At 50.6% G+C, this 16,253-nt stretch overlaps 2 long non-coding RNA genes across 3 annotated transcripts in view; one reads left to right on the top strand and one right to left on the bottom strand.

Moving 5' to 3' along the window:
• Positions 1-8,509: 8,509 nt before the first annotated feature.
• Positions 8,510-15,603, bottom strand: LOC121105771. The gene is made up of 2 exons (XR_005838420.1): positions 15,398-15,603; positions 8,510-8,862 (listed from the first exon to the last, which is right to left on the bottom strand). It is a non-coding gene; the product is annotated as an uncharacterized LOC121105771 (long non-coding RNA).
• The window catches only part of LOC103660915, a 41,495-nt gene continuing 34,097 nt past the window's right edge, over positions 8,856-16,253 (top strand). The window contains exons 1-2 of one of the 2 annotated variants that reach the window (XR_005838419.1): positions 8,856-9,016; positions 9,306-9,427. This is a non-coding gene — a long non-coding RNA (uncharacterized LOC103660915). The remainder of the gene's footprint in view (positions 9,017-9,305; positions 9,428-16,253) is intronic. The other variant, XR_567940.2, reaches the window with a different exon arrangement.

Here is a 16,253-nt window from a genome sequence, read left to right as displayed (position 1 = left end):
ATACTCAGGCTTGTCAAATTTGATTTTATCATAGGATTTGTAAATGATCCTGGGTCAGCGGCTTAAACGATGATAGAATTTACTCTTTCACTCAGGACAGGTCAGCCAGCATTGGCTCCCATCCTTGTAAAGGCTGTTTCACTGGGATGCAGCCACGCTCCTCGATGATGAGTCTGTTTTCATGCGACAGCACCAAGTCAGGTGCGATGGCAGGGACGCATGGGCCGCCTTTCATCTCCTGCCCGTCACAGAAAACGTTTCTGGAGTCCTGGTCTCGAGCAGGCCCGAGTCCAGGATTCCAGAGCTGGCCTGGGGGTTTCCTGGGCACACACTCAGGCATCCTCCGTCCTGGAGCCCGCCCCATGTTGCCGCTGCCGCATTTAAGGCACCAGGAGTGGAAGGAGGGAAGTGGGGGGGGCTGACCTGTGAGAGTAGGTCTTTGATCACTACAGGGAGGCTGGAAATGCGCCCACCTGAAGGTCAGGGCCTCTTCTGTGCAGGAGGCAATCTTCAGGCAAGCCGGGGCCAGAGAGAACCACACTTTCCTGCTTTTTCCTCAGCCTCGTGCCACAAAGTGAGGGGAGAGGCGGGAAGGTGCAGGGTCAGGAGTCAGGAGGCTGAGGCGCCCAGCTTCCCTGTCTTTGGACAAGTCAATCCACTTCGAACCCCACTCCCCACTTGTGAAACGGGGGCAATATTCTCTGTCCACTCAGTCCACTCATCTTAGAGTTTGCTGTGGGGCAGCATGAGCTGGCCCAAGTGAGGACCCCAGCTTGACCCACACGGGGTAGCGAAGGTCAGTGTGAGTGCTGTGTTTGTGGGGTGGCTACTCTGTTTCTCATTCTGCTCACACTGGCGTACTGGCTTGTCTCCATCAGTGGCTGGAGACTCCTACCCTAGACCAAGCTTGGTTGGGGCCAGAGGGGGCAGGAAAGGCTCACCTGATGGCATCTTCCTGGAGTGGGGTGTCTTCCTTGTGGCTGGGTTCTCTGTCAGTCTCCAGCACCTAGCCTGGGTCCGAACACCCCGTTGTCTACTTGTTTATTCCAGTGCGAGTGCCGGTGTCCCCCCACGTCCTGCCTGCTGAATTCCATGGCCGACCCCGGGACACCTGCCTCTCCCAAACCTGATCTTTGTCCTACGCTTTGCTATCTTCTCTAAATCTAAACCTATGCTTTTTTAAGACAGGCAGTCCCAAAGTAGTGTCACCGTTCTCTCAGATCATCCAAACTTCTTTGACACAAGTTTTCATATTCCATTTTCGATGGTGCTGCCATGCCGCTCCAGCCCTTGATGTTGGGGGAACCCTCCCAGGGGTGTGTGGGACCGTCTTAGCTGTCTGCTGGGTCCTGCGTCCAGGCCAGGACACGCCCGATCGGTGTACCCATCGAGGCATGTTCCACAGGCAAGGGGAAGCTGCTCTTCTTCCTCAAACTGAGGAGTTGAGGGCCCTTCTGTTCTCAGTGCCTCAGGCAGGGCTTGTGCCACACAGAGCTCACGCATGAGTCTGTGACCGTGAGGGCCTGGAGCCTGGTGTCTCTCTCACCGTCCAACGGTCCAGAGCCCTGACACCCCTTCCCTCCTCTCCACAGTGTGTGAGGTTCACACTAAGTTCGTGCTGGCTCTTCCAGGGAAAAAGGAACCCAAACCCCACAGTGTACACTTTTTTAGTGGACGTTGCTGTCAGTCCATATGTGGCCACTCAGATGCAGGGGACGCCTCCCTGACCCCGGGCTTTTCAGTAGATGGACTCAACTCCCTCCTCCCAGGGTTGCCGCTCACGGCCTCTCAGTTCCCGGGCATCCCCGAGACCCCTCTGCTCTCGTGCACACAGTGTAGCTGGTTGTGAAACAGCCCTTGCCCCAGCTGCACCCAAACCCACAGTGTCAGGCATTTGGTGGTTCTAATAACGTTCCGGACAGTTGAGGGGCCCTGGGAGGGACCACGCGGTCCTCCATCCAGTGTGTCCCCCTGCCCCCTTTGCCACCCCTAGAGGCGGAGGCCTCCTGCGGTCTCCCTCCAGCAGGGTCTGTGACAGCTGGCTGGCATTCCTTCTAGACAAATGCAACCTCTCCTCAGAGGGGCACTGAGGCACGGTCCCCAGGGGACGTTCCTCTTTGGGGTCACGCGGTGATGGAGTCCAGCCAGCTCTTGTGTGGAGTCTCCTGAACCAGCCTTGGCTCCTCTCTCCTTCTACAGCCATTCCTGAAAACCGTGGCCTCCGTGGCCTGCTGGAGGTGGGAAGACTTACGCTGGGAAATGTCGACCAGCACCAGGCATCTCTGCCTGCCTCTCGTGAAGCTCCGCGTGTTGCTGTGGCTGGATGGGTGGACAGTTAAAGAGCTCTTGCCTACATCAGCCACAAGCCTGACAGCTGCTCAGTGGCTGGAATGTGGTCTTTGTGTTACAAGAATTGGTCACACCAACCTTTTTAATTCTGGAAATTTTGTGACACATTCTGAGATATTTGGAGATTTCCACTCTGTTTAGTTTTATTGTCTGGCACACGACACGAAGTCAATTGCACTGTCACTTTTTATCTTACTGCATCAGACTGAAGATGTTTTGAAACTAGTTAACATTGTAACTAGGCAATGAAATTGAAATTACAATTATACAGATGCAAGAATCCAAGCAGCCCGACAGGCCGCGGGACGGGGGTCCCGGGCGCGTGGGCGTTAACACTTGCCCAGCCGCGACAAGCACGGCCCTGCTTGACTTCTGTTGGCGTTGATGATGAGATGCCTCTCAATGCCAGAAACATAATGAGGCCGCGGCTCAGACGTGAGCAAGGGCTTGCCGGGGCTTCGACATCACGTCACCGTCTTACTCCACCATCTGGGCTTCCAGACACTTGCTGACCAGTCCCTCTCTCTTCCCCGTGTTGGCTGTTCTCTGGCTCTGAGACTCCTGGCCACAGGCCAGCTCTGTGCCTCGACTAGCTGGTGGCATCCATGGGCACACAGGACCCGGATGTCCCCTGCCTTGTCCTCCTGACTGGCTCTGCCCTGCGGCATCTTGGCCTCACGTGCCCAGGAAGCTCAGCATAACTCAGGGGCGGGTTTAAATACATCTAAACCCCTGAAAGTCTATGTAATCAACCCGAGTGGGGCTCTAACTCAGCCCCAAAGGCTCCCTCGCCTCTCGTACACGTGTTTACGAACACAGCTCTTCCGTAACACCTGCTCGGAATTTAGTTCTTGCCACCGTTAGGGCGATTCCATCCCGCTCCCTTGGCTCATCGCTGTGGCGGGCGGGGACCTGTGCACCTGCCTGCTGGACCCTGCAGGGAGCCGCGCCCTCAGCACCGGCCGGCCTGCAGTAAGTGCAAAATCAGAGAGTGAGTGAAGCCGAGGAACACGCGGAGACTCACAGACCGCTTTGCTGCAAAGACTCCACACCATAAACGTGGGCAAGAGCAGTGAGATGATTTCAGGTTTTCTTCGGCCTCTGAAGGTTGGCGACTTAGCACGATTTAGACCGCTCACCAGGTCAGCCCAGGAGGAGCCAGCTCCGCGGCGTCACAGGGCTGCACTGAAGGACGAATTACAGTCATTCCTCTTCGGAAGATTCCTCCTGGGCTCCTCCACGCAAGACTGTCGTGTGTCCTTACAGACCGTACACGGTTTTGGGGCAGAGGCTCAAACAGAGTGGCTCCTGTCTGAGGCCGCCGTGAGGAAGGCTTGGTTCTGGGGGGGGAGGGGCTTTCAAGTGGCCTTTTCCTGGGCCTTCTCTTTGGCTCCAGAAATTGGCTCTTAGCCTCCCCATTTTAAGAAGAAGGGGAATGCAGACTCAGGTGCCCCACGCCCACCGGGCAGGACGGCCAGTTTCGCTCTTCCACGCACACCACTGCCTCACGGTGTCGCCAAGGCCTGTCCTTGACTCCACTGATGCCGATGTGACGGACTCTCAGACCCCTGCCAGAACCCGCCTCCTCGGTGCCCGAGAGCCACTCACGCTCTTCCAGGCGAGGCTCCGGTCAACAGGACCGGGGTCCCCACGGGCCGGCTCTCTGCTGGGTTGAGGGGGTTTCTCAGGGCGTCGCCCGTCTGGATAACCCTGGGGGGCTGCAGCAAGCCCAGGTGTGCATGCTGAGCCGCCCTCATGAGACCTTAGGTTTGGGGCCGTTTTGTCAACACCCTGGGAAAGGCACTAGAGCGAGAGGAAGCTTAGAGAAAGAGCAACGGGAAAGATCCATGATGGAAGCCTGGCCTCCAGCCCCCAGCATCAGAGTCAGAGGGGCCGTTTGTATCTGTGATGCTTCCACTTTATATGCAAAGTAGCCAGCATTGAACTGATTGCAGTTTTATTAGGCTGGAGTCTCTAGGAAGACCTCTGAATAATGGGGGTCGTTGAAGCTTAACGCTGCGTAGATGTGGGAGGTAGGACGAGGGTGTGAAAAACTGGCAAGGAGGAAACAGTGATTAGCATCTCTGTTTACTGTCGTAATTTTTTTCTGTTTCACCAACATCCCTGTTCAGCTATTTTGTGATAAATTGTCCACGAAAATGGAATTTCTTCCCCTGCGGAGATTGCAGAGGCCCTGATCTATTCCTTAGCTGTGGGTTCTTGGGGGGTTGCAGTGACAGTTCCCAGAGCTCCGTGGATGGTTCCTGCACGGAACGTGCTTGGTAAGAACGACGTGTGGTGCCTCTGTTACCAAGTGTTTACTGGAAACCCTCCTCATGGCTCCGTGTCTGTCTTGTAGCGATAAACTGCAGAGTCTGCACGAGAAGCTAGACTCATTTTTTGGTGTCTTTTAAAACGTTCTTTTATTTTGTCTGCCCAATGCCAAATAATTGGATGACTCAAGTTTTAACTTGTTAGGTTTTTTTTTGTAACCTATCACGGATAGAGCTTCTTCCGAATTCATCTTGATTTATTTATATGCAAATGATCCTGGGTTTATGAATGGCTATTATTCTAAAGCTTGTCTAAATATGTCTCTGGGATTTCTGATCCTTGTCCTCCACACTGTCGGTGGTGACCATTCGTTTTCTGCTCAGCCCCACTCCTTTATACTACGTGAAAGAATGGAGGCCCTCACTAGCTTTTACTGTATTGCTTGGGAAAGAGAACTCTCACCACCAGGAGATGCCCATGGGGGAGGGATGTGGAGAATTCATTTGCAGAAATGAAGATTTGGGGAAGGAGACGGCGGGAGGGAAGTCCAGCTGACATTCCCTTCCCCGTTTCCCTCCTCCCTGCTGGTTCCTGAAGCCACTTTCCTCCAGGTCCCAGCCACTGATCCTTTCCCTCTCTCCGTGGCCCTTGAAGCATGTTGGGAGCATTTGGCATCAGGTCTAGTGAATACGGTGAGTTCTCAGGCATGGTATTAATGTTTTCCTTCAGGTGATGGGACTTTAAACCACGAGCCTCCTGTTCTTGGAAGACAGACAAATGGACTCTGAAAACAGTTTCAAAACAGCCTAGAAATGTTCCGGTGGTAACTCGTGACAGCAGGTCACTTAAGGGGAATCACCCTGTGTTTCTGTAGCTCCATCTGGCCCCCGACCCCCAGCCTGGAGCATGCCTGCAGCAGATCCCGCCGGCTTCCGGTGACTCGGGTCCCAGACTGGCTGAGCTGTCAGCTGTGATCTCCATCTCGGTTTCATCTCCAATCAGCCCAAACCCTTCATTTCCTCCAGGTCAGCCCTGCTCAGGTCTGCTAATCTGTGATGGGGAAGGGGGTGCAGATCTGTAATTCCTCTCCTCCCTTTTCTTCTTCTTCCTGATTCTGGTTCTTCCAGGACCCAGGCTGGGAAAAACGTGGGGAGCTCTGCCCCCCGGGCGGTGCCGTTGCAGCATCGGAGTCTGTGGAATGCCCTCTTGTCACAAGGAAGCTGGCTCACTGGGTCTCTGTCCCTCTCCTTCATGAACGTTCCTGTGCAGTGTCCCCTGTGCCAGCCGTGTGCCCTCCCCCCACCCGTCTCCATGTCTCCTTGTGGTCTCCCTGCCCAGCAGAGGCCTTCCCTTCAGGCCCCTCCACCAAAGCTCGGGGTTGCCCATGGCGGGCTTGGCTGGCAGTGTGTCACGGGGTCAGCCTGGGCTCCATGCTTCCTCTACTAGCCTGAGAACAGCCAAAAACAGCTGTGCGTGAGCTCCCACCTCCCACCGTCACCTGTCCTGCACGTCTGCAGGCTAACCACACGCTCCCACGGGCCTCACTGCTGGAGTACGTGCAGCTCTTCTGATACAAGGATCTCCCCTTGGGTGGGAGTGGGGGGCAGGGGTGGACCCCAGGGTTGATGTGTAGCCTGCAGGCATATCCCAGATCTGGGCTCTTCTGCTGCCCTCCAGACACATAGGGCGAGGTTCCATGGCTGTCTCTGTAGGAATGAGAGATTACACCTGAGAATTTTGTCTTCACTCCTTGAAAAGAGCTGTTGCAAGTGCGTGGACCTTGTACCCTGAACACATGGGGCGTGAAGGTGCCCCTTTCCACCTGCAGGCCATTTTAAGGTGCCTCCATTCATCTCGGAGAGACGCACCTTCCCGACCCTCTATCTCTGTGCTTTAATGTGGCTGCGTAGTCCCTCATGAACTTGGCATATCTATTTGTATTCCAAGGGCTAGTGTCTGGACTTTTGTGTGTTCTAGCTCTTGTGTTTAAAGGAAATGCTCATGCTTCTCTGTGGTTACTTTATCGTGGGTATAGTTCATCCTTTCTGTCACTAGCCGGAAACAGCTCAGAAAAATAGGACGCTTCCCTCTTTTTCTTCACACTATATTCAAAGGACCACCCAACCTTATTTGATTAGGCTTAAGCGCGAAAGCTGGAGAAGAGAGGTTTCTTTCCTGTAAACTCTAAGTCAGGATTTTTGCTCCAAACCACACAGGAAAGACCTAAACTGCATCGCCAGCAGTATCCCCCCAGATGCCTCAGTCACAGAGGGCACAGGGGAGTGGTTCTCCTCCGTTCACATTTTCTGCTAAACAACAAACCGAGCAGATGCTTAGCCTCCAGTGCGGTGCGTGCATAACTGACGGGCCTTAAAATAAAGGCAGACTGGCTTTGTCCTAACAAACCAAGCAATTTCTCCAGGAAAAGTTCTGTTTACAGAGTAAGATCAACTGGAATTGATGGGCGTGAACAGTGGGCCAGGATGGGCGGGGCTCGTGCTTGAATTCAGCCCTGGCAGCCTGTCGGGCCCGATCAGCCCCTTGAGTCCTTTCCTTGCAGAGTCTTGTGTCTTGGACACGCTGAGGCCTCAGAGAGCCACAGTCATAGCAGGTCCGACCGAGAGCTGGGCGAGGGAACATGAAGCAATGCGTCTGCAGACCCGGGGCAGCTGGATGTGACGAGCAGATGTGGCCTTCGCACGGCCAGACCTGCGCGGTCGTGCCACGGATGGAGCCACGGCACCCACGGCCCCTGCACAGCCAGTCCCCAAGCCCCTGCTCCGGGGAGCAGACGGCTGTGTGCATGTGCACGCCTGTGCCGTTTGGGGTTTTCCGAAATCCTTGTCTCCTGCTGGTGGGTGGAGCTGGACGCTCCGTGTGCTCCCATGTGGTGACCACGAAACTCCTCTAGTTTTTATGAGCAAGATTCTCCTCGATAATCTGCCACGTAGCCGGTTCTCCATCTAGACTGTTCTGTCTTCTCTTCCAGACTGGAGGGCTTCTCTCATGTTTGAACCGTGCTTGGTTCTGGTGACCTTCATAGTGTTTCCTTTTGTATAGATTTTATTTATTTATTTGATAGAGTGAGTGAGAGAGAGAACACGAGCAGGGGGCAGGGGCAGAGGGAGAAAGAGGCTCCCGCGGAGCAGGAGCCCGATGCGGGACTCGATCCCGGGACCCTGAGATCATAACCTGCGCTGAAGGCAGATGCTTCGCCGACTGAGCCCCCCAGGCGCCCGTCCTTTTGTATGGATTTAAATAGACATCCGTGTGCAGGAGCGTGTGTGCCTCTTACTCAAGGCTGGCTGCTGGGAACGGCCCAGAGTTTTAGGTTTGTATGGAGCCTGGTAAGAGCTCCTCGTCACAGGGGACCCCGTCCAGGGCTGCAGTGAAACCCCACCCCTCACACCATGTTTCTTTCTTTCTGATGTCAGTGGATGAAATGCTTCCTCGGATGTGACGGACATTTGTCTCTACCAGATGCTGCATGGGAAACCGCTTACGGGTTTGGTAAGGTCGGTAGTTTTGGCCTGTCGTGCTCCAGCATCCTGTTGCTCTGGGAACAAAGGGCACGAGACGGTGTCTAGCAGCACGGGGATGAGAGTGCGGTCTGCAGTCAGGCACAGCCCGTTCAGCCACGCTCTGCGCGAGTCCGGTTGTGCCGTGTGGGCAAGGCCTCAGCCTCCCATGCTCCGTGTCCCCGTCCGTAACTGGGATCCTTCGAGGAATCGGGGTGCAGGTTAAGTTTAAGAATCCATGTGAGGTGCTTCGCACAATTCCCGGCACATGGTAAGAACTAAATCAATGTAAGCCTTACTCGGTGTCGGTTCTGAACACGTGTCAAGCCCTTGATTAAATCATGGTTACGTGTGGCTAGTCAACTTGAAAAAACAAAAGACCAAATCTATTCGCGTGTTCTGCTCATGGTCATGCACAAGAAATCCACTTATTAGTCAAAAGGAATCCAGAGTTTTAGTGTTTCCCCGGCAACAGAACAACAAACACTGACCCAGAAACAGGGGAAAAGTCAGAAATAAAATTGTCCTTTAAAGGCATCTCTGATTCCCTCGTGCAGGGGCAGGGAGCCAATGCCATCCTCCCAGGGAGCTCGGCCTGGCCCGCCTGCCCTCCGCTCCCGCCGCGCTCGTGCTCCTCGCGCATCCTCCACAGCCGCGGGGTTCACATACCCGCAGCTTCTTCGCCACGTTGTCTTCGGGTCCTGCCCGTCCCCTTGTGCACCTGGAACGGGATCAGGCAAAAACAGGCGCTCAGTGAGTGAATGGACAGAGTTGAGTGGGGTTGGCTGTTGGCCTGTGATACTGGTCCTTCAAATGCCCAACTGACACCGACTTTCCTGCAGACAGCCCGTCACCGAACGTTACAACGAGAAAACGTAAGGAAAAATTAGAAATGAGAGGGAGCTATGCCACTTCGGTGTGACGTGTGTTTTGTAAAGTTCTCTCGGCCGTCTGGAAGCACCTCAGTATCTGGTGTAAGAATTAGCGTTTTATACGGAATCCAGATTTTTCCCTAAATTAAAATAATAAAATACTCTACTTTGGGGTTAAAAATGGAGCTGTTTTTCCTGGGAGGAAAGCTTGAATTTCTAGATGACTTCTGTGTGAGATGCCTAAAGGAATAACTCTGTGAGAAACTGCCATTAATTTTCGGCACCTTTGCAGAGTTCTGGGAGCACGGGACACCAGGCAACCAGGAAGCGCCATGAGCGTGTGACAGCGCCACCCGGAGGTGGCTGTGTGTCAGCGTCTCCCCACGTCCCGCGGCTGTCGTGTCCCTGTGTCAGGTAGCGTGGGGTGGTCCTGTCGTGAGCGTTCTGTGTAGGAGGAGGTCGAGGCTGGGGACGCGGGAGACTCACCTGTCCAAAGCCGCAGAGCCGGAGCCTGTCAACCTCCCAAGGACACCCCGGGGGGAAGGCCCAAAATGCGCAGGCAGATTCCCGCCACGAACTCCCCGTTCCCCACCTGAAACACGGGCGTCGTGGGGGAGGGCTTGGTGCCTAACCAGGCTGGAGTCCAGCGGGTAGGAGTGTTAGGGCGATCGTTTGTCTCTGGACGGCTCCAGCAGCCGGCGCCCGTCCTCCGCTACCACGCTGTCCGAGGGGACAGGTGTCGGAAACGCTCTCTGGGGCGTGTGACCTGAGTCCTAGGTCTTCATAACCACCCCCACCCAGTGCTGCATCTGCTTCCTTCAGCCCCCGAGCCTGCGACTTACGTTTGTGAAAGCTCTGGTGTCCACAGCACGGGGCAGTGTCAGAATGCTCTTGGGCTTCCTTCTTTCCTTTTCTGTGTTGTACCGCTTTTATTTCCTCAAGACATTTTTGGAACAATTGCTGATGGAAAGGTAGTGTCGCCCAGGGTGAGGAGGCCAGCTGTGGACACTGGTTTGGGGGTGAACCACCCTGTATAGTTTGAATATAATTTGAATCTGAGCTTTGGACACTCCTTAAAGATCTGCGGACTGATTTATGTTATTTTCATAATTGAAGTATGATTTCGTTTCTTTGGTGTCTTCAAGTGAAATGGGTGTTTCCAAAAGGTATTTGCCACCAGTATTACTTGGAACTACTTCTGCGACCAGACAGGGTGTGCTGGCCCCTCTTGGCCCCGTGGATGGGGGCTCGCAGGCACCGCTGTGGGTATAACAGGTGGTGGGGTTCCTCTGTGAGGCATTTCTGCGCCCCCTTCGTGCGTGGCCCCCTCCTCTCCTCCGGGGGCCCTCTGCTGCTGACGTGCACGTGGGAGCCCCCTTACAGTGTGTAACTTGGGGAGGTGGAAACGGTGTACCTCAGCCCATCTTTGAGATTCTTTCATTTTTGGAAGGTCTTTTTCTCTATATAAAATTCTAGATTGAGATTTTTTTTTCTTTTAGTACTTTAAAGCTGTTATTCCATGATCTCTTGGCCTCTACTGTTTCTGATAAAAAGCAATTGGTCATTCTGATCACTGTTTCCCTCTGTATAAATGTCTTTTTTTCCCTCTGGCTAATTGTACGTTTTTGTTGTTTTTTGCCTTTTATTTTAGCAGTTTGACTCTGGTATGAATAGGTGTTTTATTTTTTATTGACTTATTCTTGCCTGGTTTCCTTGATCTTGGGATTGCTACGTATGGTCAAATCTGGACATATTTAGGACATTATTTTGACAAAGATTCTTTGCTTGTCCAAACTTAGGTTCCTGACATATGCTCTTTCTTATAAAATTCATTTTTAGGAAGAACCCTGGTAAGTCATTTTGCCAGAACCACCCCACCAAAATCTGAGTCCGATTGGGTTCCTCATTCCCCACTTTCCCCCAGGTGAAGTCTCTTAGCAGGAATCGCGTCAGGTCAGCTCAGCCAGAACCCTTCAGCTCTGATGCTTCCTCTTAGTGTTTGTTTGTTTGTTTGATTTTTAAGATTTTATCAATTCATTTGAGAGAGAAAACAAGTGAAAGAGCACAAGTGACAGAGGGAGAAGCTGCCTCCCCGCTGAGCAGGGAGCCTGATGTGGGGCTCAATCCCAGGACCCTGGAATCATGGTCTGAGCCGAAGGCAGACGCCCTAACTGACTGAGTCACCCAGGTGCCCCCATTCCTGTTAGTGATTTTGCACCTGCCAAACTGCCTGCTCTTTGGCTATAAATTCCTACCTGCCCGTATCCATGCTGTGTTCAGCCCAATCTCTTTCCCTTATTACAAAATTTCATTGACATGGTCCCTATATGTATCATAATGGCCCTGAATACAGTCTGCCTCATCATTTGTAACAAGGGTCATTGAATATTCTTATCTTTTCAACAAAGTCTTTCAATATTTTTAAATGCACCATCTCCTGTCTTTTCCCTTCCCATCTCTCTCCCTTTCCCCCACCTCTGTCTCTTTCTCTCCATTTTTCACTGTCTTTCTCTGTGTGTCTTCTTGTTTCTGTCTCTGTTTCTCTTTCTGGGACTCTAATTATACATCTGTGGATGGATCGTGTGATATTGTCCTCAGGTCATTTGAGTTCTGTTCATTTTTATTATTATTATGTTCAGTTACTTCATTTTGAAATACTTTTCTCTGTGTGTTTCAATTGGTATGATTTCTATTGGCCTGTTTTCAAGTTCACAAATATTGTGTTTTGATGTGTTTAAACAGATGTTGATCCTGATCAATAAATTTTTGATTTCAGATACTGTGTTTTTCATGTCTAGAATATCCTTTTCTTAAGTTTCTAAATCTCCTGCTTATTATATCTATCTCTTTCCTGTAGAATCTTAAACATATAGTTATCATAGTTATTTTAAAGCCCTTTTTACTATTGGAACTCTGGGTCATTGGCGGGTCTCCTTCTATTGACTGATTCTTCTCTTAACTAAGAAGCACATTCTCCTATTTCTTTAGGAACTTTTGGTTGTACACTGGATATTGTGATGAATAATGTCATAAGGATTCTGGCTTCTAACTTCCCCTGAAGAGTGTGGAACTATGTTCTGGGGAAGGTGGATCATGAACTTATGAGGCTCGGCTTCACGATTTGTTATGACAGACCTGTTTTATTTTACCCATAGTTCTGGGACAAATCCCTTAGCACTGGCTTGTAATCTTTGCTTCTAAAGCCTGGTTCCTCTGGGGTTTCCATGGAACATGTGTGTTAAGCCTCTGAACTTGGTGAGATCTGAGCTCCAGAGTCCCCATGGTTTGCAGCTGAGAGAAGGGCCCAGGACAGAGAGCAAGGGAACTGCCAACTGAGCCAAACCCAACTACTGACACAAAGAAGTGTGAGCAAAATGAATTGATCATTTTTTTGCCACTTGTGATATGATACACTTGGCAGCAATAGGTAACTGACATAAATGGTGAGTGAGCATATTTCATACATTCTAAGATGCTAATTTGAATACCTTAGTGCTTTAAAAGTCATGATGTGTCCTATAATTCCATGCATGTTGTAGTTTACTAAGCAGTGACTATTTGTCCTTTCTTAGTACACAAACAGTCATATGTTTTTAAGCAATAGCTTCTTAGATTCAGTGAAATACAGTGAGTTTTGTAAGTTCTGGGCCAAAGATAGTTAAAGAGCTTATTATATTGCAGGACTTCTCAGAGATTGTTACAGGTTAATGTGGAGTGTGAATCTCCAAAAGGAAATAGAGTAATAAAGTAGCAAAAAAAATATATATATATATATAAATTATATGTACTCATGCACGTATAATACTATATGTAAATAATAAATTAAAAGTAATAAAATAAATTAAAATTCCTCAAACCCCAGGACAACTCCCCCATCACTTTCCCCTCATATTACCCACTAATCTATCAGAGATGGTGGTGTTTCGAGGAACCTAATTCAGGTGATTGGGATCTAACATTCATTTTCTTGAGTCAAACTAATCCATTACACTGGTTTCTTCACTTATAGCCTAAAATGCCGGAGAACATATTCTGAAGACATACTGGTACAGGAACAAAGAAGTGAAATTTGGAATGGGGAGGTAACGTCTTGTTTAGAACAAAGACAGCAATGTATAGATCTGAAAGAGAAAAGGCAAAAGGTTGATAATTTTGTTGTTAGTGTTTTTAAATGTGTTCTCTCCTGCTAACGATAATTGAAAATTCTTTTTTTAAAAAAGGGCACCAAAACTCTTAAGTAATCTCAAGTTCATCACAGTTCTGAGATGACGTCTTTCTTGTCAGCTGGTAACAGACATAAGCTCTCTCCAAGGGCAAAAGCTCCACAGTGGGAGGAAATCAAAATTAGTTTCTGGAAGAGAAATTGCAAAGGAAAGGGATTTATATCCTGGATTAATGAAAACTTAACAACATAATATTAAAAATGATGTCCCTACTTAATTTTTTCATGGTCCACAAATGGTATTTCTAATTCATACAGTTTGTTTTAATCATTGAAGATTCTTCTGATAATGGAAAATAAATTATATTAAAATTTCAGAATATTAACATTGGAAGGCACCCTGCTAGTCAACTGGTGAATCTCTTCTACAAAATCCCCAACTTACTTTTCTCGAACCTCCATGATGAGAAACCCACCATTTCATTATATAATGAGACTTCTTTACTCACTTGATTTTTTTCTTTATAATTGCAACTTATTTTTAAAAATGTTTTACTATTTATTTTTCCATTATAAAAATAATTCATGGTCATGAAATATGGAAGGTTTAGAATGGCTGAAAGAAGAGAAAATGCTGCAGACTGATTTCCTGACAACGTTTACATTCATAGTTTGGTGTGTGGCTTAGAGCTGGCTGTGTTTCCCACAGTAACGCTGGGCATCTCAGGATTGCACTCTGTATATAATTATGTGTACTGATTTGTTTTTACACTTAATGCTACAACTTAAACATTTCCCTGTTAATACAGGCTGGCTCTAAACCTTCTCTTCAACAACTCCACACATTTGATGGTGCTATAGACTGAATGTTTATGTCTCCCCCAAAATTCATATGCATATGCTGACATCCTAACCGCCAAGGTGATGGTGTTGGGAGGTGGGGCCCTTGGGAGGGGATCATGTCAGGAAGGTGGCGCTCTCACGATGGAATTCGTGCCTTATAAAACAGACCCCAGAGCGCCCCCTCACCCTCTTCCATGTGCAGACAGAGCAAGAAGGTACCGTCCATGAACCCAGGAGGCAGGTTCTCACCAGACACCCAATCCACCAGCACCTTGATCTTGGCCTTCCTGCCTCGGATCTGTGGGAAATACGTTTCCGTTGTTCACAAGCCCCTCGGTCTGTGGTGTCTGCCCACCACTTTGGTGTTTTGTCCTAGCCTCCCAAGTAGGCTGAGGCAGGCGGGTCCCTAAGTAGCTTGGACATTTGCAGGTCAGTCCCTGGACAGGCCAATCATTTCCTTCAAGCCACAGGACATTTATTTTGTACACATTTAAAGGTGATGATCGTTGTTCTTTCATGAGTTTAGAACTAGGATTTTATCAATAAGTGGCTTTATCTTTTCCTCTGTAGCTTCTCTGTGTTAAAGCTGGAGAGGCCATGGCAGGGGTGCTGAGTTAACCTTCAGCAGGCCCCACCATATGCCATGCACTGGTGCCTCTGCGTGATCCTTGCCATTCCTATGGGGTGGGGTTACCCCCTTTGCTGTAACTCAGAAGATGAAGCCACATGCTCAGAGTGAGAAGTCCTATGGGCAGGAGGCCAGGGTTCCTGTTTAGATCCGTCTGGCTTCCGAGCTTCTTCTCAGTCTACCACACTCTCTTGGCCTGCAGCACGGTCTGGTCCTCTTGGGGAGGGCTCTGCTGGCCTCTTTGTTTCCCTGCTCTGGGCCAGAGCACATCTTGCTGCCACTGATTCCCCTCCCGAGCCCCAGCAAAATGCCCGTCTTCACACCTTCACACCTCTGCCTCCATATGTGGTGGGCCCCTGACAACCGCTTGTTGGGGGAGTTAGCAATATATGCTACGCCCTCTGTGTTCCTGGGAATGTACTGATTTGCATGACAAACATTTATGGAATATCAAAGATTTGCCAGGCAGCAGGGTGGCGGGCAGCCTGCAGACCGGCGGCGAGCCAGTGCTGCAGCCTGAGGTCGAAGGCCATCTGCTGCCTGAATTCTGTCTTCCTGGGACCTCAGTCCATTTCACTTCATGAAGATCTTGGACTGTTTGGGTGAGGGCCACTAATATCAGGGAGGGCAATCTGCTTTACTCAAAGTTCATTGATTTAAATGTTAATCCCACCCCAAAAACACCTTCAGAAACATCTAGAATAGTGTTTGACATGTACTTGGGACCAGCGCGTTAACACACGGAACTCACCATCGCCGTAGTTTAGGGAGCCGGCCTGGGAGAGACTGAAGAGCAGTTGTTGGACTTAGCAACGAGAAGGTCAGTGCAGGGTGGTTTATTGTAGCAATGAGGGGCGTCCAGAGACAGGCAGGCAAGTCCTGGCCGCTCTTCAGGATGGTTGGTCATGGCAGAGGCCTCAGCCAGAGGTGGACGGAAGGCAGGAGACTGAAGGTCCGAGCGAGCTGGGGGAAAGAGGAAAGAGGAAATGATGTTGACAGTGAAATGAAATGGGGCTCTGTGGGTGAGGCTATGTTATGCAGTTACGTGCAGTCTTTCCTGTGACCCTAAATCTCATTGGAGAGAGTGATTATTACCTCCTTTCTACAAATAAGGAAAGAGAGGCTAAGAGCAGCTAGAATCTCGAACTCTGCCACCATGTTATGTTCCCAACTATGAAACGTTCAGCCTTGGGAGGAGAAGGGGCTGCCTCCTCTCTGTGGAAAGGGAAGGTGCCAGGAAGGGGTGGACAGACACATTTGAAATAAGCCTTGCATCTGGGAGGCAGGGCGCTGGGCGGGGGGTGGTTGGGCAGCATTCCTGGGGGCCTGGGTCCCTGCCATGGCCGGATGGCCTGAAACGGCTCACAAGGGTAAGTCCCCAGGGGCAGTTGGGCAGAGGGCTGTAGGGTAGGGTGGGGAAGCAGCTGAAAGTGGCTTTGGGGCCCTTCCTCTCTCCTCGGGAGTGCGGTCTCAGGGAGAAGGGAGAGCCATGGGAAAGGGGCCTGGGTCACGTTTCTGCAGGCGAGGACCTGGGGGCTTTGTCAAGACTAATGATGGGCCGGTGGACCACCGCAGCGGCCGCCGTACTCTGAACCCTAGATTGTCAG

The sequence above is a fragment of the Ursus maritimus genome, unplaced genomic scaffold, assembly GCF_017311325.1.
Source record: "Ursus maritimus isolate PB19 unplaced genomic scaffold, ASM1731132v1 scaffold_3, whole genome shotgun sequence".
In the NCBI taxonomy this organism is placed as follows: Eukaryota; Metazoa; Chordata; class Mammalia; order Carnivora; family Ursidae; genus Ursus; species Ursus maritimus.
This window is presented reverse-complemented; position numbering and strand designations above follow the sequence as displayed.